The sequence below is a fragment of the Rana temporaria genome, chromosome 5 (assembly GCF_905171775.1).
Source record: "Rana temporaria chromosome 5, aRanTem1.1, whole genome shotgun sequence".
Classification (NCBI taxonomy): Eukaryota; Metazoa; Chordata; class Amphibia; order Anura; family Ranidae; genus Rana; species Rana temporaria.
Window position 1 is genome coordinate 117,017,872 of NC_053493.1, and position 26,438 is coordinate 117,044,309.

Genomic DNA, 26,438 nt, shown 5'->3' on the forward strand with positions numbered 1-26,438 from the left:
ACCCACCCCTGTCATCTCCATCCTTCCTGTCACCTCCCTACCACCCACCCCTGTCATCTCCATCCTCCCTGTCACCTCCCTACCACCCACCCCTGTCATCTCCATCCTCCCCGTCACCTCCCTACCACCCACCCCTGTCATCTCCATCCTCCCTGTCACCTCCCTACCACCCACCCCTGTCATCTCCATCCTCCCTGTCACCTCCCTACCACCCACCCCTGTCATCTCCATCCTCCCTGTCACCTCCCTACCACCCACCCCTGTCATCTCCATCCTCCCTGTCACCTTCCTACCACCCACCCCTGTCATCTCCATCCTCCTTGTTTCCTCCCTACCACCCACCCCTGTCATCTCCATCCTCCCTGTCACCTCCCTGCCACCCACCCCTGCCATCTCCATCCTCCCTGTCACCTCCCTGCCACCCACCCCTGTCATCTCCATCCTCCCTGTCACCTCCCTGCCACCCACCCCTGTCATCTCCATCCTCCCTGTCACCTCCCTGCCACCCACCCCTGTCATCTCCATCCTCCCTGTCACCTCCCTGCCACCCACCCCTGTCATCTCCATCCTCTGTCACCTCCCTGCCACCCACCCCTATCATCTCCATCCTCCCTGTCACCTCCCTGCCACCCACCCCTGTCATCTCCATCCTCCCTGTCACCTCCCTACCACCCTCCCCTGTCACCTCCATCCTCCCTGTCACCTTCCTAACACCCACCCCTGTCATCTCCATCCTCCCTGTCATCTCCCTACCACCCTCCCCTGTCACCTCCATCCTCCCTGTCACCTCCCTAACACCCACCCCTGTCATCTCCATCCTCCCTGTCACCTCCCTGCCACCCACCCCTGTCATCTCCATCCTCCCCGTCACCTCCCTACCACCCACCCCTGTCATCTCCATCCTCCCTGTCACCTTCCTACCACCCACCCCTGTCATCTCCATCCTCCTTGTTTCCTCCCTACCACCCACCCCTGTCATCTCCATCCTCCCTGTCACCTCCCTGCCACCCACCCCTGCCATCTCCATCCTCCCTGTCACCTCCCTGCCACCCACCCCTGTCATCTCCATCCTCCCTGTCACCTCCCTGCCACCCACCCCTGTCATCTCCATCCTCCCTGTCACCTCCCTGCCACCCACCCCTGTCATCTCCATCCTCCCTGTCACCTCCCTGCCACCCACCCCTGTCATCTCCATCCTCTCTGTCACCTCTCTGCCACCCACCCCTATCATCTCCATCCTCCCTGTCACCTCCCTGCCACCCACCCCTGCCATCTCCATCCTCCCTGTCACCTCCCTGCCACCCACCCCTATCATCTCCATCCTCCATGTCACCTTCCTAACACCCACCCCTGTCATCTCCATCCTCCCTGTCATCTCCCTACCACCCTCCCCTGTCACCTCCATCCTCCCTGTCACCTCCCTAACACCCACCCCTGTCATCTCCATCCTCCCTGTCACCTCCCTGCCACCCACCCCTGTCATCTCCATCCTCCCTGTCACCTTCCTAACACCCATTCCCGTTTCAATTTCCTGTAATTCTCTCTTTATTGAGTAGACCCTATAATCTGATAAGTAGGCGAAGATTATGCGGAGTGGGTGGAGCTTCGGGGAAGTGAGTGTGGTAATTAATAGCTGTGCTGCAAAGTGTCCCTGGAATTTTTTTTCAAATGTTGGCAACTATGTGAAACGTAAAAAATGTTTAAACATAAGTTATATGTGGAAATCCAATTCCAAATGACCAGTAGACCAAATCTTTAATGTCATCAGTTTGGCTTTCCATTAGATGGAATTAGAGTGAATTGAATGACATTGTTTACACCACAAAGCAAGGTTAATAGCAATGTAGTATATGACAGTTTCTCAATTTGAATACGAAGCCAGCTACTTATAAAGTATAATAATTTGCAGTGATAGGGAAATCAATTCCGCACACTATGCAGTGCTGTGTAAATATCCAAATAAATAATGAGCATACATTATTAAAAAAAAAATCCATACAATGGTATAAAATAAATGTAAATCCTTAATTCATGCATGTATACCAATAAATAAAATTACTAAAAATTCCAGTCTCAAAAGTCTTGTGCTGAATTTTCCTGTGCAAAAGTCCACACATCAGTGTTCACTCTGTGCTTGGTGACCCACACTTATCAGACAGAAACTCACCAGGTCAACATGCTTGTGTTGAAGTCAAAGTACAACAGGATGGTGGAAGGAGGCCCAACCAGGAAACACTCAGGCCTCGTACACACGGCCGAGGAACTCGACGTGCCAAACACGTCGAGTTCCTCGGCGAGTTCAGCCCTGAAGCCGCCGAGGAGCTCGGCGGGCCCAGAGCTCCCATAGAACAACGAGAAAATAGAGAACATGTTCTCTATTTTCTCGACGAGTTCCTCGGCGGCGCCATCGGGCCGAAAGTGTACACACGACAGAGTTTCTCGGCAGATTCCGGCTCTGACCGAGTTTCTCGCTGAATTCTGCCGAGAAACTCTGTCGTGTGTACGAGGCCTCACAATGACAGCAGCATGTAACTGAGCAGGTCACAGCCAAGCAGACAGCGTGTGCCTTGAGGGGCGGAATGCAGCCTGCCCAGTCTTAACCTAAGTGGGGAGGTTCCGGGAGAAGTGGCAAATCCCTACACTTTCTCTCCTTGCCTGGAACTTTTTTCTACCGCTAATACTGTTCCTAACAGACAGGTGATCCTGTCACACCTAAGATGGCCCACAGAGTCACATGGGCAGCCCGCATCCAACCGGACTGCCCCAGTGACCAGGATAGTCTTAGAGGAGCCATGTTCCTCTTGACTTCCTCTCCCCCTGAAATGGCACTGCGGTTGAATGCCACATTCAGTGGTGAAAGTGGGCTGCATCTGCCTACATGCTAGCTAGCCGCTAGGCCACACTCCAATGTGGTTCATCCACAGCGGACTTTCCACTTGAGAATAGCCCTCTGTGGACAAAATATGGTAAAGGTGTACCCTAGCGTTGGGTGTGTATAAACGGTCAGTGCAGCTGAGATCTCCTGTGTTCAGAGCGGTATGGTGAGCTGTTTATTTACAGCTCCGGATACAGCTAATTAATTTAGTTTGTGTTTCATATTGCAGCAGCAGTGGAATTGTTGGTTTGCACATTATTTATACATTGAAAATGTATTTATTTAGCCATGATAAGCATGGAGTAGGGATAATTTAAGTACTTAAAAGTATACAGTGTGGGCAAAATTATTTTGTAAGCTGCCACTTTTGCTAAATAGTAGGCACCTACATGCATTATAGTTACATTTCAATCCCCTGTAGAATGTCCTCAAACCGCCAAAACCCAGGGCACCCTAACATGTAAAAAGTGACAAGCTTACCTGGTAACCCCCTCCTGCACACACCCTCCTACTAATGCATATCTCCCAACTGTCCCTGTTTTCAAGGGGCCATCCCGACCCTCATTTTGGTCTAGTTGTACAGTATATAAAATGCACTACTTATCTATCAAAAAGTGTTCCCCAGTGCTAACCTTTTCATCCAATTTCTAAATGGTTACATCTGTAAATTCAAAACAAAGCCTTAATAAAGGAATAGTAGTGGTAAGAAAAAGCATTTGTGGGTTTAACCAATCATTTTTTTCCTTTAAGGGGCATGGCAGGAGGTGTGTCCTGTACCTACCGTGTTTCCGCGAAAATATGCCAGGGTATTATATTAATTTTGGCAAAATAATTGTGCCAAATACTGTACGTTCGTTATAGCCCCGCTCGCGGTTCTATGACCCGCCGGAGCTCTCTTCCCTGCAATTATATTACAGAAACACACAAATTGTACATTATATACTACTGTAATAGAGTGGATTATAGGTTTTTACAAGCATTTTAAACTAGGGCTTATTTTCGGGGGAGGGGTTATATTGCAGCCCTCATGGAAAATAACGCTAGGTCTTATTTTCGGGGCAGGTCTTATTTTCGGGGAAACACAGTACATACTTTTGCTAATAGGTTCCCCTCATTCCCAGCTTAGAAAGTTGGGAGGTATGCTACTGGCTAGTGAGGCCATGTATCTTAGTCATGGCCCAGTTCCAATGTATATGGGGAAGGAGGGGACAAGACAGATTTGGAAACAAAAGAAGCTTATCTATATTTGCATGTCAGAGCACCCCAAGTTTCAGAGGTCTTAGGGTCCTCTATATGTATTCAGTGTGGACATGCAGGCACATTATGGGGTTGATTTACTCAAACTGGAGCATGTAAAATCTGGTGCAGTTCTGCATAGAAACCAATCAGCTTCCAGGTTGCGTTAGTAAAGCTTAATTGAAGAAGCTTAAGGGCTCTTTCACACGTCCGTTCCGTTCGTCCGTTTTTTGGACATCCGTTAACGGACCGCAATGCTTCCCTATGGGTTAACGTCCATTAGCGGATGAGCATCCGCTAACGTCCGTTAGCATCCGTCTGCGTTAAGTTCCGTTTTTTTGGACGGAAGAAAACCCTATTTTTCTTCCGTCAAAAAAACGGAACGGACGAAAAACGGATGATCCGTTTACCATCCGATCCGCTAACGCCGTGTGCGGCGTTTGGTATGAATCCTGAGGGGGAAGTCCCCGCCGGATTTTAAATAAAAATCCGGCATGGGTTCCCCCCTCAGGAGCATACCGGGCCCTTGGGTCTGGTATGGGTTGTAAGGAGACCCCCCTACGCCGAAAAAACGGCGTAGGGAGTCCCCCTACAATCCATACCAGACCCGTATCCAAAGCACGCTACCCGGCCTGCCAGAAAAGGAGCCTCACAGTCCCATCATGCTCCGTACCTACCCATGTGATACCTACCCACGTGGGTAGGTACCGGAGCATGATGGGACTGTGAGGCCTATATAAAAGTCAGATGCAAGCCGTGCACCCGTCATTGCAGCGAGAAGAGGCGACGTGTCAATATCGGGAGAAGAGAAGAAGAAGAAGACGACGTCACAGCACAGAAGAAGAAGAAGACGTCACAGCACAGAAGAAGAAGAAGACGTTCAGCCCTGAAGGAGAAGGCACCGGACAGCGGGAGGAAGAACCGGGGTGCGCCGAGTCAACAGCGGAGAGCGGCGAACATAGAAGAAGACCCCCCCCCCGGCGGTGGAAGAGAACCAGACGGCGGCGAAGAAGAGCGGCCCCCACCCGAAGACGTCAAAGAAGAAGCCCCCCCTGGTGAAAGAGCTAATAAAGAAGACAGGGGGGGCCTCCGGAGCAGACTAATAAATTTTTTTTAAAACCCTTGTGTCGTGTTTATTAACTTTAACTTTTTGCCTCCAGGTGAATGGGTAGGGGTACGATGTACCCCATATCCATTCACTTAGGGTGGGGGGCCGGTATCTGGGGGCCCCTTTATTAAAGGGGGCTCCCAGATTCCGATAAGCCTCCCGCCCGCATACCCCGACAACCAACGGCCAGGGTTGTCGGGAAGGGGCCCTGTCCTCATCAACATGGGGACAGGGTGCTCTGGGGTGGGGGGGCCGCAGTGCGCCCCCCTGCCCCAGAGCACCCAACCCCCCCCATGTTGAGGGCATGCAGCCCAGTACGGCTCAGGAGGGGGGGGCGCTCGCTCGTCCCCACTCCTTTCCTGGCCGGCCGGGTAGCGTGCTTTGGATACGGGTCTGGTATGGATTGTAGGGGGGTCTCCTTACAACCCATACCAGACCTAAGGGCCCGGTATGCTCCTGAGGGGGGAACCCATGCCGGATTTTTATTTAAAATCCGGCGGGGACTTTCCCCTCAGGATTCATACCAAACGCCGCACACGTGTAGAATTGGCGGGAATCCAAGTCGGATCTCCCGTCGCTTCTATGACGTGCTTGCTGGAATGTGCTTTTACTATTCCAGCGAGTGCGAGATGTCGGCACCCTGTCGCCGAGAATCAGCGCGATGCCGTCGTGCTAAAAACACATTCTCGGCGGCAGGCACTGTATGTAAAAAGCCCCCCCCAAAAAAACGGATGAAAAAACGGATGGAAAAACTGATGAAAAACTGACGAAAAACGGACGAAAAACTGATGGAAAAACGGATCAACTGATGAAAAAAAAACTGATCTAAAAAACTGAGCTGACGTGTGAAAGAGCCCTAAGTTAGAAACTGATTGGCCACCATGCACAGCTGCACCAGATTTTGCACTTTCCAGTTTTAGTAAATCAACCCCTATGTGTCTTCTATGCAGAGTAAATTATATTTTGCTAAATATTTATTGTGCACTGTTATGCTTGCCAAATATAGCCATAAATAGCTCCATGCTAAAATAATCTTTGCTATTTATACCCCCTCGCCCACAACCTCTTATCTCATTGCAACAAATAACCTCTGATCCAACTGTATTTAGACTCTAATTAAATACTTTTGGATAAGCTACTGCAAAGAGGCTGTAATCAAGGCTGCATGTGGTTCTGGCTACCACACTTGATGCCTGGCTGGCTGTAAGAAATGTGGCTCCTTGCAGTTTTTCCCTGCTCAGGGAACATTTCACGCTCCTGCAGTGACATCATATCTGCATCTATGCCTGAATAAGCCAAGGTGTACTTCTGTCATTTGTTCTACCTCTCGTATTTAGCTTGACAAGGTCATTAGGTTTTTGCAACATGTTTTTTATGAATACGATTTTGACAAGCTATTTGAAGAAGAGTTATAATGTTTGGCTTGTGTTTGGAATCCTTATCATAAATTCTATAATTAGCAAAGAGGAAACTGGTGATAATATGAGAGTGACTGAGATTAATGGCAGTGAACTGGGCCATTGCCCATAGGCATTTTATTCGCTGCAGAGTCTGCGCTGCTGGCACGAGACTGGAAACCACAAGATCTCTGATTACAGAAGTTTTATTTTAGTGTGAATACCTGAGAAAAAGATCATTTATCTAATTTGCAAGAACCAGAAGACTCTGATGCCGCGTACACACGATCGTTTTTCCGGTTGTAAAAAATTTAGTTTTTTTTTAATGTCGTTAAAAATTATCGTGTGTGGGCTTCAGAGCATTTTTTGGGTTCTGAAAAACGGGCAAAAAAAAATTCGAACATGCTCTATTTTTTAACAACGTTTTTAACGTTGTTGTTTTTCGGGTTGTAAATAATGGTTGTGTGTGGGCCTAAACAACGTGAAAAATCCGCGCATGCTCAGAAGCAAGTTATGAGACGGGAGCACTCATTCTGGTAAAACTACCATTCGTAATGGAGTAAGCACATTCATCACGCTGTAACAGACAGAAAAGCGCGAATCATCTTTTACTAACACAAAATCAGCTAAAGCAGCCCAAAGTGTGGCGTCATCCGAATGGAACTTCCCCTTTATAGTGCCGTCGTACGCGTTGTACGTCACCGCGCTTTTCTAGAGCATTTTTTTTTCACGATCGTGTGTAGGGAAGGCCGTTTTAATGATCGGGTTGAAAAAAACGTTGTTTTTTTCTAGAGCCAGAAAAACTTTGTTTTTTACAACCCGAAAAATGATCGTGTGTACGCGGCATAAGGGGTCAATTCAAAAATGTTTTTGCACAAGATTTACATAGATTTACATTTTTTTTATTGTATTTGGAAACAAATCCCTTTAACCGTTGTTCCTTCTCATTTGTTCCTATTTTTTGGTCTGATGTAAAAACTGCAGTTAACAAAAGTATTATTTTTTAACCCGTTCCCTACCGAGTCATAGTAAAATAACGTCGGTGGGAACCCTCCGTCCCTCAGACTGGACATCATATGACGTCCTAGCCTTCTCGGGCGGCTAGGGGGCGCGCGCGCCTACGCTGCATTGCTCGGGACCTGGTGTGCGTGCCCTCGCCATCCGGTGCTTCTCTGGGCTCTCCCGTGCCATCGGGGGCCCAGAGAAAGAATCGTCTGGCGCAGGCTAGAAAGCATAGAGATGACTGGTAACCAGATGGTCACCAGTCATCTCTATGACCGTCGGAGGCGGGCCGCGATGTGATGACGTCACGCCTGGGTCCACGGAAGTAAACAAAGCGCGATTGTGGCTAGTAAGCAAAACTAAGCTTGAGATCGGTGAATTTCTTTTCATGATCTCATGCTTTCCAGCCTAGAGGAGAGATGCGGGGTCTTATTGACCCCGCATCTCTTCATAAAGAGGACCTGTCACACACATTTCCTATTACAAGGGATGTTTACAGTCCTTGTAATAGGAATAAAAGGGATAAAAAAATAAAAAAAAAAGTGTAAAAAAATAAGTAAATAAGTAAAATAAAAAAAAATAAAAAAAATGTCCTTAGAAGCTTACGCACAGAAGCGAACGCACACGGAAGTCCCGCCCACATATGTAAACGCTGTTCAAACCACATATGTGAGGTATCGCCGCGTGCGTTAGAGTGCCAGCAACAATTTCGCACTAGACCTTCTCTGTAAATCTAAACTGGTAACCTGTAAAAAATTTCAAAACGTCGCCTGTGGAGATTTTTAAGTACCGAATCTTGTCCATGAGTGTGCGCAATTTTAAAGTGTGACATGTTAGGTATCTATTTATTCGGTGTAACATAATCTTTCATATTTTACAAAAGAATTGGGCTAACTTTACTGTTTTGTTATTTTTTAATTCGTGAAACCATTTTTTTTCCAAAAAAAGGCGGTTGAAAAAAATTTGCGCAAATACCGTGCAAGATAAAACGTTGCAATGACCGTCATTTTATTCCCTAGGGTGTCTGCTAAAAAAACATATATAATGTTTGGGGGTTCTGAGTAATTTTCTAGCAAAAGAATGATGATTTGTACATGTAGGAGAGAAGTGCCAGAATAGGCCCGGTATTGAGGTGGGTATAAAAGCCCGGTATTGAAGTGGTTAAACAAGATGAATATAGTTATGTAGCAAAGTCTTTAACCTCTTCCAGTCTAATAAGGACCTCTAAGGCCAAAGATAGCTGACATGCTTCTGTAAGCAGTGGATTGTGAGGCATAGTGGGTGCAAGGTGTAAGTTATTGGACGCCAGACACTTATTGAATGCAAAAGAGATGTTTATTTATTTTACAGTCTTTCTTTTATGAGGGAAAGAGGGTTAGGGCCAGGACACCCGTTGCAATTTCAAATGGCAGGTTCTGAGACTTCAATAGGAGGACAGCCGTACAGGGAAAGGCCCCAGCAAGGCGCCAAATTTGCACGTGCAGGATTGCTGTCTCCTTTGGTAACAGTCTTTAACAGTTCCTAACACAAATCGTAACAGTCCTCTCAGCTTCACTATAACTTCTACTTGTAGTTCTTCAGCCCCTTGAGCTCCTGGACTCTCACTGGATCCTCTAATTCACTGACTCTGAATCCCTGGAGCTCCTCAAAGCTTTGCGGTGGTATCTCCCTCAAGCGTCACCCGCGCTTTCCTGCTGGGTCCCTAGCTTGGCACTCCAGATACTTCTCGAGCTTCACCCCTGCTAACAGGCTCGGTCCCTGGCTTGACTCACAAGGCTGCTCTGCAAGCACCACCTTTGCTGGTTGGTTCCCTGACTTGATCACCGCCTGAATTTTACTGATTCTCCACTGTGCCCATTCGGTGAAAATGCTGCTCCAGAACTTGCTTCAGTTACTCACTGTGGTCCCTGGTAAAGGTGGTTGGTCCCTTAGTGGTGACATCTTCTCTTCTACCTCCAACCATGACAGGTTCTCCGGCCGGCTGAACCATCACTTCTGGTTGGGCTGCAAGCCGCAATCCCAATCCTGCACTGCCCTCTTACTTCTGGAGAGGCCCTCACACAGTCTGGCAGCCAGATTCCCCCAGGATATGCCCAATCTCCAGCCTAGCAGCCCGAGGCATACAACACACATCCATCCAGATGGCCGTCCAGGTGGCACAGAACCTAGATCCCCTGACTCCACCCGAATAATTAGGTTCTCCCAGCAGGCCAAGGGATTCAAGAAAACCCCTGTCCTCTGGCTGAAATACCAAATATACCCATAACCTGACCTTGGGTTGCCTTTCTCATCTACTGTATAATACCACCAAGTGCCTGGCCACCTAGTGGTAGAAGAGAAAGGTACAACAAGATCTTAGGGAGAAATCAATGAATTTCCATCAATTAACCAGGATAAATACTCCTCTCAAGTAAAGTTGTGAGGAGCTCCCTGCCTAAACTACAGGGCGCTACAGTTATATTACTATTATTATTATATATATATGGATATAATCTTTTGTTGTCATCTTTTAGCTGTTAAACAAGTGGTTGTATACATTTGGCTTCACTGTGCAAATAGCTTTTCATATCCGAAAAAAATCTTTGCATCACTAAGACATCTTTTTCAAGTATTTAAAGAAGTATGTTTTCATGTAAATTTAAACATTGCATATCTCACATGCTTGTAGAAATGCTTGCTATTGTAGGCGTGTACAGCCAAGAATTTGTTATTCAGTAATGATCATCACTGAAAAATGTACTCCAAAATGTAAGGTTGTTTTAAGTCATTAAAATCTTTAAAGGGTCACTAAAGGATTTTTTTTTTTAGCTAAATAGCTTCCTTTACCTTACTGCAGTCCTGGTTTCATGTCCTCATTGTTCGTTTTTGCTCTGATGTTGCTGTAATTCTTCTCTGTTCTGGACACTTCCTGGTTGTCTGTTTCCTGATCACCACAGTACTGGGAGATTTCTTTCTGTGGTCACTAATCAAGGAGGTGTGATTACTGTGTGTAAAATGAAACTGGATTGGTGCTGAGGAGTTTTAGACAAAGTATCGCTGCTCTCTATTGGCTCACTGCCCTCTATTGGCTCTCTGTACATCAGAGAACCAGGAAACAACAGCAAAAACAAAACTAAACTGCAGGCACATTATATGATTGGTTTTTATCTATTTTTAATCATTTTTAAAAGGAATCAGTTAACTATTATGGGCCAGATTCACAGAACAGATACAACGGCGTATCTCCTGATACACCGTCGTATCTCTTGTTGTATCTATGCGGCTGATTCATAGAATCAGTTCCGCATAGATAGCCCTAAGATCCGACAGGTGTAATTGACTTACACCATCGGATCTTAGGATGCAATACTTCGGCCGCTGCTGGGGGGAGTTTGCGTCGTATTCCAGCGTCGGGTATGCAAATGAGGATTTACGGCGATCCACAAAGGTTTTTCCCGTCGTTACGTCGGCGCAAGTCTTTTTTTCCCCCGTCGCAAAGTTAGGTGTGCTATTAACATGGTGTAAAATTACTCCACCATGTTAAAGTATGGCCGTCGTTCCCACGTCGCTTTTGAATTTTTTTTTTCCCCGGCGTAAGTACGTTACGCACGTCGCGATTCACAAACACGTCGGGCCGCCGTAAGTTCGCGCAAAGCACATCGGGAAAATTGAGAACGGAGCATGCGCAGAACGTCCGGCGCGGAAGCACGCCTAATTTAAATGGTGCCCGCCCCATTTCAATTGGGCGGGCTTACGCCGGACGACTTTACATTACACCGCCGCAAGTTTCCAGGTAAGTGCTTTGAGGATCAGGCACTTACACTGAAAACTTGCGGCGGTGTAACGTAAACGGGTTATGTTACACGGCCGCAATTATTCGTGAATCTGGCCCTATGTCTCTATACCCTGTAAACAGTCATTTCAGCTAAAAAACAAAAAACAAAATTCCTTTAGTGACCCTTTAATTTACATTACTTTGATATTACATTTACACTTGTCCATTCTATAGAAGAGTAAACCAGCAGAATAATGATCAATACAAATCAGTGCACTTACAATTTTAAACATGGTTCAACATTCACTAAGCAATATAATCCTTATCACAACAGAATCACTGTTTACACTGAACCATTTACAGGTGGTTCTCAAAAAATTAGAATATTGTGATAAAGTTCATTATTTTCTGTAATTTACTGATAAACATTAGACTTTCATATATTTTAGATTCATTACACACAACTGAAGTAGTTCAAGCATTTTTATTGTTTTAATATTGATGATTTTGGCATACAGCTCATGAAAACCCAAAATTCCTATCTCAAAAAATTAGCATATCATGAAAAGGTTCTCTAAACGAGCTCTTAACCTAATCATCTGAATCAACTAATTAACTCTAAACACCTGCAAAAGATTCCTGAGGCTTTTAAAAACTCCCAGCCTGGTTCATTACTCCAAACCGAAATCATGGGTAAGACTGCCGACCTGACTGCTGTCCAGAAGGCCATCATTGACACCCTCAAGCAAGAGGGTAAGACACAGAAAGAAATTTCTGAACGAATAGGCTGTTCCCAGAGTGCTGTATCAAGGCACCTCAGTGGGAAGTCTGTGAGAAGGAAAAAGTGTGGCAGAAAACGCTGCACAACGAGAAGAGGTGACCGGACCCTGAGGAAGATTGTGGAGAAGGACCGATTCCAGACCTTGGGCGACCTGCGGAAGCAGTAGACTGAGTCTGGAGTAGAAACATCCAGAGCCACCGTGTACAGGCGTGTGCAGGAAATGGGCTACAGGTGCCGCATTCCCCAGGTCAAGCCACTTTTGAACCAGAAACAGCGGCAGAAGCGTCTGACCTGGGCTACAGAGAAGCAACACTGGACTGTTGCTCAGTGGTCCAAAGTACTTTTTTCGGATGAAAGCAAATTTTGCATGTCATTCGGTAATCAAGGTGCCAGAGTCTGGAGGAAGACTGAGGAGAGGGAAATGTCAAAATGCCTGAAGTCCAGTGTCAAGTACCCACAGTCAGTGATGGTCTGGGGTGCCATGTCAGCTGCTGGTGTTGGTCCACTGTGTTTTATCAAGGGCAGGGTGAATGCAGCTAGCTATCAGGAGATTTTGGAGCACTTCATGCTTCCATCTGCTGAAAAGCTTTATGGAGATGAAGATTTCATTTTTCAGCACGACCTGGCACCTGCTCACAGTGCCAAAACCACTGGTAAATGGTTTACTGACCATGGTATTACTGTGCTCAATTGGCCTGCCAACTCTCCTGACCTGAACCCCATAGAGAATCTGTGGGATATTGGGAAGAGAAAGTTGAGAGACGCAAGACCCAACACTCTGGATGAGCTTAAGGCCACTACCGAAGCATCCTGGGCCTCCATAACACCTCAGCAGTGCCACAGGCTGATTGCCTCCATGCCACGCCGCATTGAAGCAGTAATTTCTGCAAAAGGATTCCCGACCAAGTATTGAGTGCATAACTGAACATAATTATTTGAAGGTTGACTTTTTTTTTATTAAAAACACTGGGCCAGATCCACAAAAGAGATACTCCGACTTAACTGCTGTTCAGTCTGGGGGTTATCCACAAAGCCTTGGCGCAACGTAACTTTTCTGATTTAAGTTACTCCGCCGCAAAATTCCAAAGTTAGGTGCCGATCCACAAAGCACTTACCTGGAATTTTGCGGCGCTGTAACTTAAATCCGTCCGGCGCAAGGCGTTCCTATTCAAATGGGCGAGTCCCATTTAAATTAGGCGCGCTCCCGCGCCGGACGTACTGCGCATGCTCCGTCGGGTAAATTACCCGACGTGCATTGCGCTAACTGACGTCGCTCCGACGTCATTTGCTTAGACGTTACCGTAAATGGCGTCCAGCGCCATTCACGGACGTCTTACGCAAACGACGTAGAATTTAAAATTCGACGCGGGAACGACGGCCATACTTAACATGGCTTAGGACAACTAGGGCTTAGCCCTAGTTTTACGCGGCGGAACTCGACGTAAACGACGTAGATTTAGAGCGTCGGGCCCGTCGGAGCGTTCGTGGATCGCCGTAACTGGTCATTTGCATATTCTACGCCGGCCTCAATGGCCTCGCCACCTAGCGGCCGGCCTAGAATTGCATCCTTAAGATCCGACAGTGTAATTCAATTACACATGTCGGATCTTCGTCCTAACTATGGGAAACTGAGTCTGTGGATCAGTTCCATAGTTAGGACCAGGGATACGACGGCGTAACAGCAGTTACGCCGCCGTATCTCTTTTGAGGATCTGGCCCAATGTGTGTAACTTTGGAAACGATCCTCAAAAGGCTTTTTCCAAAGTTAGGCAGAAGATCCGGCATGTGTAATTGAATTACACTGCCGAATCTTAGGATGCAGTACCGCATCCGCCGCTGGGGGCATTTCGAGTCGAAATGCCGTTTCTAGTATGCAAATTAGCACTTAAGGCGATCCACAAAGCTTTCCAGCTTCCTTTTTGCGCCGTAAGTGTTATTTTGCAAGTGTAAAATTAGGGCTGGTTCTACAAAGTGTAAACTAGTCACACCTTGCAAAAGCCCATTCCAGCGACGGCATTTGGTATGCTTTCCCAAGGGAGAACTCCACGGCAATTTGTAAAAACAAAACCGGCATGGGTTCCCCCCCAGGAGCATACCAGGCCCTTGGGTCTGGTATGGGTTGTAAGGGGACCCCCCTACGCCGAAAAATCGACGTAGGGGGTCCCCCTACAATCCATACCAGACCCGTATCCAAAGCACGCTACCCGGCCGGTCAGGAATGGGAGTGGGGACGAGCGAGCGCCCCCCCCCCTCCTGAGCCGTGCCAGGCCGCATGCCCTCAACATGGGGGGGTTGGGTGCTCTGGGGCAGGGGGGCGCACTACGGGCCCCCCCACCCCAGAGCACCCTGTCCCCATGTTGATGAGGACAGGACCTCTTCCCGACAACCCTTGCCATTGGTTGTCGGGGTCTGCGGGCGGAGGCTTATCGGAATCTGGGAGTCCCCTTTAATAAGGGGGCCCCCAGATACCGGCCCCCCACCCTAAGTGAATGGATATGGGGTACATCGTACCCCTATCCATTCACCTGTAGGCAAAAAGTAAAAGTTAATAAACACACAACACAAGGCTTTTTAAAATATTTTATTATTCTGCTCCGGATGCCCCCCCTGTCTTCGTTATTAGCTCAATTACCAGGGGGGGCTTCTTCTTCCGCTCTCCGGGGGTCTTCTCCGCTCTCCGGGGGGGGGGGCTTCTCCGGACTCCGGGGGGGGCTTCTCCGGACTCCGGGGGGCTTCTTCCATCTTCTCCCCTCTTCCGCTGTTGACTCGGCGAACCCCGGTTCTTCTGCAGATGTCCGGTGCCTTCTTCTTCAGCGCTGGCTGCCTGCTATGTTTGTGTGTTAGCTCAATTTCTAACAGGCAGCCAGCGCGGTCTTCTGTGGCGTCAGGGTCTTCTCTTCCTTTCTTCCGATGTTGCCTCGTCGCCTGTTGTCGCTGTAATGATGGAAGCGCGCCTTGCATCCCATTTATATAGGCATCACCGTCCCATCATGCTCCGGCAGGTACCCACGTGGTGGGTGCACGTGGGTAGGCACCCACCACGTGGGTACCTGCCGGAGCATGATGGGACGGTGATGCCTATATAAATGGGATGCAAGGCGCGCTTCCATCATTACAGCGACAACAGGCGACGAGGCAACATCGGAAGAAAGGAAGAGAAGACCCTGACGCCACAGAAGACCGCGCTGGCTGCCTGTTAGAAATTGAGCTAACACACAAACATAGCAGGCAGCCAGCGCTGAAGAAGAAGGCACCGGACATCTGCAGAAGAACCGGGGTTCGCCGAGTCAACAGCGGAAGAGGGGAGAAGATGGAAGAAGCCCCCCGGAGTCCGGAGAAGCCCCCCCCGGAGTCCGGAGAAGCCCCCCCCGGAGAGGGGAGAAGACCCCCGGAGAGCGGAAGAAGAAGCCCCCCCTGGTAATTGAGCTAATAACGAAGACAGGGGGGGCATCCGGAGCAGAATAATAAAATATTTTAAAAAGCCTTGTGTTGTGTGTTTATTAACTTTTACTTTTTGCCTACAGGTGAATGGATAGGGGTACGATGTACCCCATATCCATTCACTTAGGGTGGGGGGCCGGTATCTGGGGGCCCCCTTATTAAAGGGGACTCCCAGATTCCGATAAGCCTCCGCCCGCAGACCCCGACAACCAATGGCAAGGGTTGTCGGGAAGAGGTCCTGTTCTCATCAACATGGGGACAGGGTGCTCTGGGGTGGGGGGGCCCGTAGTGCGCCCCCCTGCCCCAGAGCACCCAACCCCCCCATGTTGAGGGCATGCGGCCTGGCACGGCTCAGGAGGGGGGGGGCGCTCGCTCGTCCCCACTCCCATTCCTGACCGGCCGGGTAGCGTGCTTTGGATACGGGTCTGGTATGGATTGTAGGGGGACCCCCTACGTCGATTTTTCGGCGTAGGGGGGTCTCCTTACAACCCATACCAGACCTAAGGGCCTGGTATGCTCCTGGGGGGTGAACCCATGCCGGTTTTTTCTTTGAAAATTGGCATGGAGTTCTCCCTCTCAGGAATGCATGCCGAGCGACGCTGTAATTTTTTATTTTTTTTTCCCCGACTGAACTTTTTTAAGCCGTCGCGATCCTCAAAACTCGGCGTAACGTAACTTCGCGCATGCGCAGTACGGCCGGCGCGGGAGCGCGCCTCATTTAAATGGGACTCGCCCCATTTGAATAGGAACGCCTTGCGCCGGCGGAATTTTAGTTACACAGCCTGAAATTTCTAGATAAGTGCTTTGTGGATCAGGCACTTAGGTAGAAACTTTAAGGCAGTGTAACTTAAATGGGATTTTTTAAGTTACGCCAGGTTTTTGTGGATCTGGCCCACTTTTCTTTTATTGGTCGGATGAAATATGCTAATTTTTTGAGATAGGAATTTTGGGTTTTCATGAGCTGTATGCCAAAATCATCAATATTAAAACAATAAAAAGGCTTGAACTACTTCAGTTGTGTGTAATGAATCTAAAATATATGAAAGTCTAATGTTTATCAGTACATTACAGAAAATAGTGAACTTTATCACAATATGCTAATTTTTTGAGAACCACCTGTATTATGGATTCAGAGACTGGAAAAAATATTTAGATGGAATCTACTGCAATATGTTATACATTGCATGGTAAAAGTGTCAGACTAAGCAGTATTACCACACGTCATCCTATCACTTGAATAGTCAAAAAGAGGAAAGTTTAAGGCCCCCTTTCACACGATCGGACCGTTCAGGTCCGCCTGTCAGTTTGGACGGCGGACCTGAACGGCCACTCCATGCAGTCCTATGGAGCGTCGGATATCAGCGGAGACATGTCCGCTCAAAGTGAGCAAAAAAGAAAAGTTAACTGTGGTGTTCTCATTCATTAGTTAATTACAATAGGTTTAGGATACAATTGTGTTTCAATGAGCATTCTGTAACTTCTGTAGCTCTACAAGGAAAGGTCAAACAATGGATTGGATTTTCTTGGTTGAAGGCTATTGTTCTCCTGAGAAAAGGGCAGTACCAGGGATGTCTGCTTAGTACATAGAGATTCTCAGATAAAACTAGGATATAGTAACAGTTCTCAGAGCCAGTTCAGGCTTTTCTAAATTCTAGCAACAGCCATCCCATTTGACTGACAACCTTATCCTAGCAGTACACAAACACCAACCCGCCCATGAACATCAAAATTTAAATAATTCCCTCCAAGTGCTAGATTACTGCATATGGCAGAGCTTGTCAGGGTGTATGCTCTACATCAGGGGTGCCCAACCTTTTGAAGAGCGAGGGCCACTTAAGCAACTTGGTAACCAGTCGCGGGCCACATTGAGCAGAGCGGACGGATGACAGGTCACGGCTACGCTATAGGTCCTCCGATCCGCCCAGATGGAATGGGACAAATTCCCTTTTGTTTTTTGGATTGGAGGTAGGCAGGCGTAAACGGCAATCTGTCGCTATGTAGAGGTTAATTGAGGGTCCTATTTGGTTGGGCTGATCGTGTGAAAAGGGCCTAAGACTGCTTTCACCCTGATGTGCTGCGGTTTACCCACAACGTGCACCTGTGTCTATCCTGCGGGTTAGCTTAACTTTGCCATAGACTAGCTGTAGAGAAAGCATCGGCCTATGGGGCTCTGCTCCGCAGCCGCTATCTTCCTCTACCACCACCATTCACAACACTGATGCTGCAGTATGGCGGGTTGGCAACCTGCGATCTGGGCTTGTCAACCCACCGTTTTAGAGCAGGAGTTCACGGGCCACATCAGAGGGCTCCGCGGGCCACATGTGGCCCCCGGGCCACTGGTTGGCCACCCCTGCTCTACATGATTATGTTTCAAAAAGAAGCATAGTTACAAGTGTCTTTAGCCTTTGGCATATGCAGCAATGGACCTCAGCTGCATATCAAAATAGTTATATCATCTGACTTTGAAGGAACCTAAAGACCACCTACAAGAAGTCTCGGACTACCTCTGACAACCAAGGACAGAAAAACAAGAGAAGATATTATCAAAGAGTTTGTGTTCAGCCATTGACTCTGAACGGATGCTAGTCTCATGCTGGTTTTCCATGAAACCGTGAAACAGGCTTCTATAGAACGGACAGCTATAGACACATGCCGAAAGTCTTCTGGTTCCTGCCGAACCGGCTGGTTTTGGCCAATTCTTAGCCAGTGTGTACAAGCCTTAAAAGGGCACTAAGGCTGGCCATACATGGTTCAGTTTTTTCAGTTTTTTCCAGGCGGCTAAATGAAAAAAATGTGAACAATTCCCCCATTAACTAGTGGTGCAACGGATCACCGTTGATCCGTGATTCGAACGGGTCACCCCCTTCGGATCTGCACGCTATGCGATTGCCGCCGTGGCCAAAGCATTAGGAAAGGCTGCGGATTCGGCCTAGCTCCGGAGCCACGCAATTCTTGGTACACCCTGGGCGGCCCTCCTCTCTGTTTACACTCACATAGGAGGAGGAGCCCGCGCTCGAGGGGCACACACGCCGCTGTCTGAGGTCTGTAAGGGGGACTGGCAGTCATACTAATGAGGGGTCTGCACTGAGGGGTTGCTCTCTGCCTGTACTACTGAGGGTTACTGTCTGCCTGTACAACTGGGGGTTACTGTCTGCCTGTACTACTGGGGGTTACATTGTTGGTTCACTTACCTTTTCCTTTGATTTCCCTTCTAAATGTTTTTTCTTTGTTTTCTTTGTCTGAATTTCTTACTTCCTGTTCCTCCTCAGTAAGCTGGTCTGGCTGACTAACCCCCAGCCAGAACGGCTCAGATGATGGAGGCAAGCTTACTGAGGAGAAACAGGAAGTGGGAAATTCAGACAAAGAAAAAAAACATTTTGAAGGGAAATCAAAGGAAAAGGTAAGTGAACCAACAATGCACTAGCTTAAAGGAACCTGTTTAGAAAATAAAAAACAAACCTTTACAACCCCTTTAAAGTGCATGTAAACCCACTCTCATAATTTCTAAATTACTTCCATAGTGCTGATCTATAAGGATATACATGCCTCCTGCATGTATCCTTACCTGTCAAATGTCTCCTCTTTAGCTGCTTGGAGCCCCGCAATACTCCAGATTCTGTGGGTGGGCCTGTTGTCCAGGGCTCGGTGGGTGGAGTCATGATCTCAGTAAACTCCCCGCCCACCTCAACAATCCCCTCGGCCAGGCATCAATATTTCTTACTCTGAACTTCTGCTGGTCTTGTGGATTATGCCCCATGATCACTAACATCCAGTCAAAACCCAGGAAAGTGACCACATGACTTCAGCATGTCCACTCATGCTGAGGTGTGAAGCAGCCAATCCTAGGAGAGCTGGAGAAGAAAAGAGAGGGGGTGTGAAGTACACAGAATACCTCTCTCACACTATGAGATAAGAAAATCACCTATCACTCACAGCAAGTGGGGGGGGGGAAACAGACACCTATTTCTCTGTGTGTGTTTATCTTACTGAAGAAAGATAAGAGGATTGCTCAGAGCTGGATTAACTCTTCGTGGCAAGACTGGGCAAAAATGAAATGACATCCTCTGCTGTAACAGATATGACTCTTAATTAAAAAATAAATGTGGGGGTTTACATCCGCTTTAAGGCTCTCTTGACTGGCAACTAGTACATTTTCACTTGACATTCACATGCTCTGGATAGCATATGTTGGACGAGCTTTCTAAAGAATTTGATTTATGTCACGTGCTTATTGCTACTTGATAAGCAGAAATAAGAGGTATCTTATTCCAATGAATCCAAATGAGTTTTTCTTAATCAGCAGTGACAGGTAAATGCCATCTTGAGTGTGCCACAATTTGACTCAGTATACTGTATTGGGTATCTTAAAGCATTTTTCTAAACTGCCTGGCTACATGTGTAGTTTTGGTGTAGTTAAATGCATGATCAGATCTGTCCAAGTATAGTTATTATTACTATTCATACCTTTGTATTTTGTAATGCGGTTCCAGACCCAGTGACACTAAAGCCACAGCTTGAGCATTTTGCATACCGTTTAGCATGATTTTTTTAACTGATCTAGAAGAAGACAGGCCTACAGTGAAATGTGACTGCATTATGTTTTGTAGCTGTGGAGATCTGCTCAAGGGCTGTAGCACTGCGCCCAATTTTATTGCAATTCTCGAACAACGTGTAATATGTATCAACATTTTTATTTCAATGTTTGAGTAGAGAACAGTTAGAACCCCGTCAAGATTTTTTTTTATCGTTTCCCAATTGGAGATTTACAGTTTTGTTCAAAATTATTCAACCCCCCAATGCTGTAAAGGGTTTTAGGGAATTTAGTGTACATTTGTAATTGTATTCAGAATGAAATCCTACAAGGACTTCTTAAAGATCCATATGCAACTAAAATGACATCAATTGGTTTTGTAATACAGTCGTAAATGTTTATTTTGTGAATTCTTCATTTACACAATTATTCAACCCCTTAAAGACTACCACTCTGAAGAACAGAGGTTCACTGAAGTGTTTTCAATCAGGTATTGAAAACACCTGTGGATGTCAGGGAGCAGCAATAAAGCCTAATAAGCACCAATTAGGCAGCTTTAAAATGACTGTGATACTCAGCTCCTTCTAGACATTTACTGGTGTGGTTACAAACATGGTGAAGTCAAGAGAATGGTCCGGGAAGACAAGAGAAGAGGTGATTACTCTTCACAGGAAGGGCAATGGCTATAAGAAGATTGCAAAGATGTTAAACATACCAAGAGACACCATAGGAAGCATCATTCGCAAATTCAAGGAAAAGGGCACTGTTGAAGCGCTACCTGGTCATGGCAGAAAGAAGATGCTGACTTCGACTGCTTTGCGCTACCTGAATTGTAGAGTGGAGAAAACTCCCCGTGTGACTGCTGAGGAACTGAGAAAAGATTTGTCAGATGTGGGTACTGAAGTTTCTGCTCAGACAATACGGCGCACACTGCGTAATGAAGGCCTCCATGCCAGAACTCCCAGGCGCACCCCCTTGCTGTCTCCAAAGAATAAGAACAGTCGGCTGCAGTATGCCAAAAGTCATGTGGACAAACCACAGAAGTTTTGGGATTGTGTTCTGTGGACTGATGAAACAAAATTAGAACTGTTTGGGCCCATTGATCAACGCTATGTTTGGAGGAGGAAGAACAAGGCCTATGATGAAAAGAACACCTTGCCTACTGTGAAGCATGGCGGGGGGTCAATCATGCTTTGGGGCTGTTTTGCTTCTGCAGGTACAGGGAAGCTTCAGCGTGTGCAAGGTACCATGAATTCTCTTCAGTACCAGGAGATATTGGATGACAATGTGATGCAGTCCGTCACAAACCTGAGGCTTGGGAGACGTTGGACCTTTCAACAGGACAATGATCCCAAGCATACCTCCAAGTCCACTAGAGCATGGTTGCAGATTAAAGGCTGGAACATTTTGGAGTGGCCATCGCAGTCACCAGACTTAAATCCGATTGAGAACCACTGGTGGGACTTAAAGAAAGCAGTTGCAGTGCGCAAGCCTAAGAATGTGACTGAACTGGAGGCTTTTGCCCATGACGAATGGGCGAAGATACCCGTAAATCGCTGCAAGACACTTGTGTCAAGCTATGCTTCACGTTTAAAAGCTGTTATAACTGTAAAAGGATGTTGTACTAAGTACTAAGATTGAATGTCACTTGGGGGTTGAATAAAACTGATAATGATGTGAGCACAGAAAAGACATTTGTGGTTATTTCATTATAAATGTTATGTTATATTTGTCTGACCTACACGTGCTCCTTTGATTTAATTGTAAGCAGGATGACTGAATGATCAAAATCAATGTCAAACTGGCCAAAACAATCAAGTTCAGTGGGGGTTGAATAATTTTGAATACAACTGTACCTTGATTTCCTGCCAAGGTGGCAGCACTGTTACACAGACAGTAAAGCAAGGTTTTTTGGTTCAACCTAGCGAGCTGAAAAAAAAGGAGAGATTTCCATACAACACAAACAATGTTAGTGCGATCTCCCTTACTGTGCTTTTGTGATCCCAGGAGGCACTACCCCCCCCCCCCCCCCATCCACACCAGAACACACTGATCGGCATTGGCAGCCATTGGCTGGCAGTGCTGGATCAGATGCCGGTTCAAGGCTTGCTTTTCCAGCATGTTGTGAGACTGGCTTCTGTAGGACAGACAGCTGTACACACAGGCCAAAAGCAGTGTTGCCAACCGTCAGTATTTTTACTGGCAGCCAGTAAAAAATTGGCACTTTTCTCCTGCCAGTAAATGCCAGTAATACCTCGTACACGCGACCAATTTTCCCGTCTGGAAAACTGCCATGACAGCTTTTGGCCAGGAAAACTGACCGTGTGTAGGGGGAAAAAAGCTGCCGAGCAGGTTCTTGGCTTTCCCCTCGGGTTTCCAGGCGGTAAAAAGGCATGTATGTATGAGGCATAAGAGGAAAAGGTTGCCAGTGAAAAATATGGCTGTGGCGCTCAGCTCGGACCTGCGCATGCGCAGCTCCGGCCTGGAGCCAGCCGAGACCATCCAAGTACCTGCTACAGTGTGATTGGATGGTGGCGGCAGGGGGCGGGTCTGGTGGAGGTGGTGTCTGAGCATGTCGTGTGATGTCATGGTACAAGGGAGTGGCCGGATGCCTCATGTGCAGTGCAGGTCTGCACAATGGGATTAAGGCAAGCCGGGAGCGGGACTGACAGCGCTGTCTGGACTGGAGGGTTCTGAAGGGACCACCTAGCATGGAGAGAGATTTATCCATGTTACTCAGGAGGGGACGTTTCGTGTCGGTGATCTGTGCTGCTGCACACTTCTGTCAGTATCAATGTGAGAGACAATTGTTATGTGTGCATCACCCATTCTAATGTATTGCCCTCCAGTCCTGTCCCAGAGCTACTTACTTACTATATTGAAAATAAAATAAGAAATATGCTTTTTGACTTAATATCTACCTTAAATCACATTGCTAATTGCATAGTGTACTTATTTGTAGCCTAAATACTGGAATTTGCACTTAAAATTAAAATTTTGTAACTTTTGAAACTGCCAGTAAAAACTTGGCTGTGCCAGTAAATTTTGGGTGTTGTGTCAGTAAATTTCAATCTGGTAGGCTGGCAACACTGGCCAAAAGTCGAAAGCCAATTTTAGACATTATTTCCGCCCATCTGTACAAGGCTTAAAAAAAAACATGGACATCAAAAAAATCGCACAGAGGTTACAATTGTTCTCATCTTTAGCCAAAACTACAATTAAACGTTAGAGATACACTTTAAAGTAGGGGTAGGCAAGCTTTGAGAGGTGGAGAGCTACCTGGACAACATGGAGGAGATCAACGATCACCAGGGTGCGGGCGCCATTTAGAAAACGTAGAAAAACGTAGAAAAATTCAATAAAACTAATGTTACCGTAGAGTACATGCACATAATATATAACCTGTGCTGTTTCTGGTCGTGTTCACAAATGTTTAACACAGTTCATCCCCTGCTCCAAAATGACAATGTTGCAAAGTCTAATTAGTGGGGGAAAGAAGAGGGAGGAAGTGCTTTCTTTTGCCACAAGCAATCTGATGACATGTTCTCAGCCTCAGCAAAGTCACTTGACTGGAGCTCAAGGAAAGCTTTTTAAGTGTATAGCTTTTTTGTAATGTACTATTGTCAGGCATTGATTCATGCAGGTTTGTAAAGTTAGTAAACAATCCAATGTAATTACACCTGAATCCAAGGTTTACATTAACAACGTATGGTAGATAAGTTCCTATTTAACAATTTAGATGATCCAAAAATTGAATTGTGAGATCTTATGGCGGCTACCCATTCAGAGGTTGCACTTAAAGGGCCAGATCCACAAAGACTTACGACGGGCGTATCAGTAGATACGCCGTCGTAAGTCCGAATCCGCGCCATCGCAACTTGGCCGGCGTAAGTCTCCTAGGCCGTCGTATCTTAACTGCATATTTACGCTGGCCGCTAGGGGCGTGTACGCTGATTTACGCCTAGAATATGTAAATCAGCTAGATACGCCTATTCACGAACTGGGGTCACAGTTAATATACATAAAACACGCCCACATCTTTGTCATTTGAATTCCGCGCCCTTAGGTCGACACATTTACGCTACGCCGCCGTAACTTTAGACGCAAGTGCTTTGTGAATACAGCACTTGCCTCTCAAAGTAGCGGCGGCGTAGCATAACTACGATAGGCTACGCCTGCCTAAAATTACGCCGAGCTACGTGGATCTGGCCCAAAATCTTTGCAAGGCGTTGTGCATCAGAAAAACACGAAATATTGTTACATTTAGCAGCAAAAGTGTATTTTGTTATCTACAGTTTATCGATCTATTTATACATACAATTTGACACTGGAAAAATACAGGTTTTAACTAAGCGTGCTGCTAACCAACCCTCTGTACTGCAGCTGTCACTATGAAGTGCATGAGAAAGGATGGTTGACTGTACATTTCAAGCAAACACTAGGAAATATACATCTCATTTAAACTCCTATACATTTAACATAATGAAAACACTTTACCAGCCAGCCTTTGCAATGGCAGAAACTATTCATTCCAGTGATTTAAAGGGATGTGATTTTCTAGCAGTAACAAAAATCACTAGATAGATAAAAAGAATATTTGAAAAGTACCCACAGAGGCTTGTATATTCAACTTAACAGCACTATACATGTGAAATATCAGTGGAAAGCATTCGACTATACATTGAGTAACCCCCAAACAGGTTCATAATATACACACATAGAAACCAGTGTATCATGCTCTTACCAATTCCTCCAGCCCAGTGAACAATCAGCCTGGACCTGGCAGTTTCAAATCACAGTACGCTGCAGCTCAATTAAATTCGGTAAATACAAAATCCCATTTCAGCGAGCACAGAAGTGATGAAACAAGGATGCACCAAGCACCATGTAAACGAATGGGTGCAGGAGGAAGCATTGTGTTATACAGAGCTGATAACCACTCCTCTAGCTGGGGAGTATCCAAGACATACAAAGACAAGAAAAGAAGGAGATTCATTCCACAGCAGGTAGTCAAATAACCACTGTCTGTAACAATACACACTGCTTTGTCACCTAAGAAAAATTGGAGTCCCACTGTGCATTGTCTCCAGCACTTTTATCCTAACGTATACGTAAACCCAATCACTAAAAATAGGATTTAAAGCTCCAATCCAGGCGGAGATAAAACACACTAATAAGTCTTGGTCTGCAATCATTAAGAAAAAAAAAAATTAATGCATTTTTGAAAAAAGCCTAAAACTGGCTATAGATGGATAAAGCAGGTACCAGCTGAATTTTAAACAGCGTTTGGCCCTCCATGTTAGGTATAGATTCATAGATTGACTTCTGTCATACAGACAAACTGAAAAACTTTTCTTGATCAGTGGCTGCAGAAGCTGATCAATGTTGTCTGACAGCAGTTTTCAGATTAACAATGTGCCGGCACTGGGGATTCAACTATCCACCTCATTTGTGTGGATGGAGGAATCTGTTAAGTTTTTCAGCATATCATCATCGTGACTTGTCTGACCACACAGATCTACCATAGCAAGTACTTACACTTCACTCGTATCCATGGGCTACAGTTATGTCTCAAAAGACTCTGCTGAAGTTGTGGACCTCATGCTTTTCATAACATGGTCACCATTCCACTTCCTGCCTATATAAAAAATAGGCCATACTGAGCGAACCTAATGGCTGGAGGAGAAACAGCAGCCCCCATGAGTAGAAACATACAGCATGGTTAAACAGCACACTGCTCCCAGTGGTCACCGGGAGAACAGACAGTTTGATCTATCTCTTTTAAAAAAAAAAAGAGAAACTGCAAAAAAGGCAGACTTACCATTCCCGCTGCAGGACTCTGAACATAACAGGTGTCCAATCTTCACCCATCACGGCAAGCTTTGTCATAAAAGACCTTCAAAGACTGGGTCCCCCTTAATTTGAGTCCACTCCTCTGGACCTGTATAGCACCCTGCAGGAAAATATCTTGGTCAGAATAAACACTGCACAGGTTTCCATTACGCAGGGACCAGCTGCATTACAGGCAAAACCTCAAAGAAGCTTCTCTCCTTCCAATGAGGCTGGGGTACCAATCATTTTAGCTGATAGCCTTTTCGAATGGATCCGATTAAAATCCATGATTCCTAATAGAACCGTTCAGACTTCCAAGTGTGCTCCCAGGATCCACCCAACAGACACTGAGGTACTTTCTGTGTAGGAGGATTGATTTAGCAGTGTCCATTCACCTATTGGTGGCATATAACCCAGTTAGTCATTATGGCTGCTCTGTGTCCCGTGATGTATGATAAAGAAAGTAACTCAGGATATAATA

At 46.4% G+C, this 26,438-nt stretch overlaps 1 protein-coding gene across 1 annotated transcript in view; it reads right to left on the reverse strand.

Annotated features, from left to right (window-relative positions):
- ENTPD3 (ectonucleoside triphosphate diphosphohydrolase 3) overlaps window positions 1-25,162 on the reverse strand; it is a 92,798-nt gene extending 67,636 nt beyond the window's left edge. The window contains exon 1 of the mRNA XM_040353051.1: window positions 24,870-25,162. The gene's annotated coding sequence lies outside the window, so the exon portion shown is untranslated. The remainder of the gene's footprint in view (window positions 1-24,869) is intronic.
- Between the last annotated feature and the right edge of the window lie 1,276 nt (window positions 25,163-26,438).